Genomic DNA, 3,295 nt, shown 5'->3' on the forward strand with positions numbered 1-3,295 from the left:
TCAGGAATCTCTTTCAGACAGCCGAGACTCGCAAGTATCAAACTTTTAGTCTATTAGTCTTATTAATTGATACATTAAGTATCAGTTACACCTTTTTACAAAGGTGTGTTTGAACTAAGAATCTGACGTATCCCTCAGGTGTAGATCTGCTGAATATGCAAATGGTTCCATAAATTTCATTCCTTATGCCTCTTTCTGTACTGAGTTAAGCTTTAACCCTTTCCTATACCAACTGTATGTGTGTGTGTGTGTGTGTGTGTATGTTAGACCAGTTTATGTGTTTATGTAGGATGTTAGACCAGTTTATGTGTTTATGTAGTGTTAGACTAGTTTAAAAGTTTATGTAGTTAATAAAACCTTACTTGTATCACACTTGACGTGGTTCATTGTTTGCTTATAACTGTATCTACAGGGGTTTGTAGTTAATGAATACTAATTATAACTAGTTATGGTTAATTATTCATATTTCCTGTGAGCTGAGTCGCTACATTCTGCTCTTACCAAACTGCTTTGTGTGTGACAAGTCTAGCGCTCTCGGGAGCTTTTTGTGTTGGCAGACGGCGCTTCAGTGTCGAGTGGGTTGCGCACTTCAGGTTGCACTACCCCCTGTCGTGCTGCAAACGGCCGTTTTGGGCATTAAACACGCTGAGGTGGCGTTCGCGGATGAGTCATGTTCCCATTGAGGGAAGATGACCATTTCGGAGCCGCGGGCTAGGCTTCATTTCCTCCAGGGGGGCGGAGCTCCGTTGCCTCTGCCGCGATCTAGTGTCCATCCTGGCAGAAGCCAGGCGTGGACTACTTCAGGCAGTAGCACAGGCGTTCTGAGGGTTACAGTGGTGGCAAACCCCTCAGGGACCCAACCCTCGGGGAACCATCGCTCCTCTAGAGCTTCGCAACCAGTTGAGCCACCAAAGAAACGCCAAAGGAATCTTCAAAAAGCATACCAGACGTATCCTTCAGTGCTCCTCCCGACAACCGGATGTCCATCACCGCATCGGAGGGAGAGCTCTCTGGAGAGGAAGATTCAGCTACGCTGCCGCCCTCCGGTGACGGTGACAAGGCCTGAATCAGATCCAGAGATGTCGGCTATGCTTTCCCTTGGCCGCCAAGAGGGTAGGGCTCGAGTGGAATCCTCCACCGCGTCCCGGGCTCTCAAGGTTGGACAATTGGTTTATCGTGGTGGCTCGCACTGCCTCCACCCATCCACCGGCCGCAGCGCCCCAGCCTGCTCGTCACCGAGTGCAGTCCGCGCCGCATCCGCAGCTTGAATTCGTTCAAGGGCAGGACAGCGGTCCCAGTGAAACTATTTCAGAGGCTCCTGGTGCTGGTGCTGCTTCATATGAGACTGCTCCAGCACTGGCTTCATGGCCGAGTCCCGAGGTGGGCATGGCAGCGCTGCACTCACCGGGTCCAAGTTACACTGGCCTTTCGCCAAACCTTCACCCCATGGTCAGAACTTACGTGCCCCTAGAACAGGTTTCCAGGCATGCTGTGGTTTACACGGATGCCTCCACCACCGGCTGGGGGGGCACGTACAACGGGAACGCAGTGTCAGGGGTATAGACGGGCCCCCAACTGCACTGGCATATCAATTGCCTAGAGTTGTTGGCAGTGTGCCTTGCCTTGAACCGTCTCAAAGTGTGCTTACGAGGCAAGCACGTGCTGGTCCTAATGGACAACACGGCGACCTTTGAGTACATCAACTGACAAGGTGGCCTGCGCTCCCGTCGCATGTCGCAACTCACCCGCCACCTCCTCCTTTGGAGTCAGAAGGTTCTCAGGTCACTTCGTGCCATTCACATTCTGGGTCTGCTCAACCATACGGCTGATGAGCTGTCACGAGCTACGCTCCCGGGAGAATAGAGACTCCATCCCCAGATGGTCCAGCAGTTTTGGAGACGTTTCGGAGCCGCTCAGGAAGACCTGTTTGCCTCTCCAGAAACCTCTCACTGCCAGTTGTTATACTCCCTGACCGAGGGAACCCTCAACACGGATGCACTGGCACACAGCTGGCTGCGGGGCCTGTGCAAGTATGTGTTTCCCCCAGTGAGCCTTCTCGCACAGACGCTGTGCAAGGTCAGGGAGGACGAGGAGCAGGTCCTGCTTGTGGCGCCGTATTGGCCCACTCGGATCCTAACTAATCCTCTTTGCGACAGCCACTCCCTGGCAGATTCCATCTGAGTAAGGAACTACTGACTCAGAGACGGGGCACCCTATGGCACCCAGACCTCCAAACCTTCCAGACCTCTGCGAACTTCATGTCTGGTCTGTGGACGGGACGCGGAGGTTCTTGGTGACCTACCGGAAGAGGTAGTTGACACCATCCCTTCGGTGAGAGCACCGTCTACGAGACACTCTTACGCCTTGAAGTGGAACCTGTTCGTCGAGTGGTGTTCTTCTCATTGGGAAGACCCCCAGAGATGCCCGATTGGGGTCATTCTTTCCTTTTTGCAGCATGGGTTGGAGCGAAGGCTGTCTCCCTCCCCTATGTCACTGCGATTGCTTATAACCATGACCCAGTGGAAGGAAAGTCAGTAGGGAAGCATGATCTGGTCATCAGGTTCCTTAGGGGGGCGAGAAGGTTAAATCCTCCTCGGCCCTCCTCTATACCCTCTCGGGACCTGTCTCTAGTGCTCAAAGCCACGGTATAGCCTCAGAGCCCGTTTTTCCCCGGCAGACTTCTGCCATTTCCATGAGGGTTACAATCACCTCTAATCTTCCGTATGCACCTAAATGGATGTCATATGTGTTAGTGCTTCTGAAACCTCATTCGGGAAGGATGGGGCTTCCGCAACATTCCTGTTCCAAGTGGAATGGGTACATTTTCCCAGTGTTATCCAATTTCACTGAGTGGGTAGTGCTATGACAACAGTGACTGGTCTTCTTGTTGCAAGCCCCGGCCTACACCACATGTGCGCAGGCAGCTCGCACAGGACACTGGAAGGGGCAGCATCCATGGCGCTTTGGTAGGGATCCCAATTCGTCGGTCACCGACGTGACTCGGTGTGACCGACTGAAAGGGAACGTCTCGGTTACATATGTAAGCCTCGTTCCCTGAAGGAGGGAATGGAGACGTCACGTCTCGTCGCCACGGCTGCTGTACCACCGCTGAGAGGCCGGGTCACTGGCTTGGCTCCGAAGCGAAAACCTGGTATGCTTTGCACGGGCTGCCTTTTTATGCTCACGCTGTGATCAGTGGCAGTTTAATGCAATCATCGCATGCCAATGTGCATTGGCTCGTTTAGTTTACACTCGAAGTGGATTGGTCTCTCTAAGCGAGATCCCAATTCGTCGG

This window comes from Sinocyclocheilus grahami, unplaced genomic scaffold (genome assembly GCF_001515645.1).
Source record: "Sinocyclocheilus grahami isolate Dianchi unplaced genomic scaffold, SAMN03320097.WGS_v1.1 scaffold1518.1, whole genome shotgun sequence".
Lineage (NCBI taxonomy): Eukaryota > Metazoa > Chordata > Actinopteri > Cypriniformes > Cyprinidae > Sinocyclocheilus > Sinocyclocheilus grahami.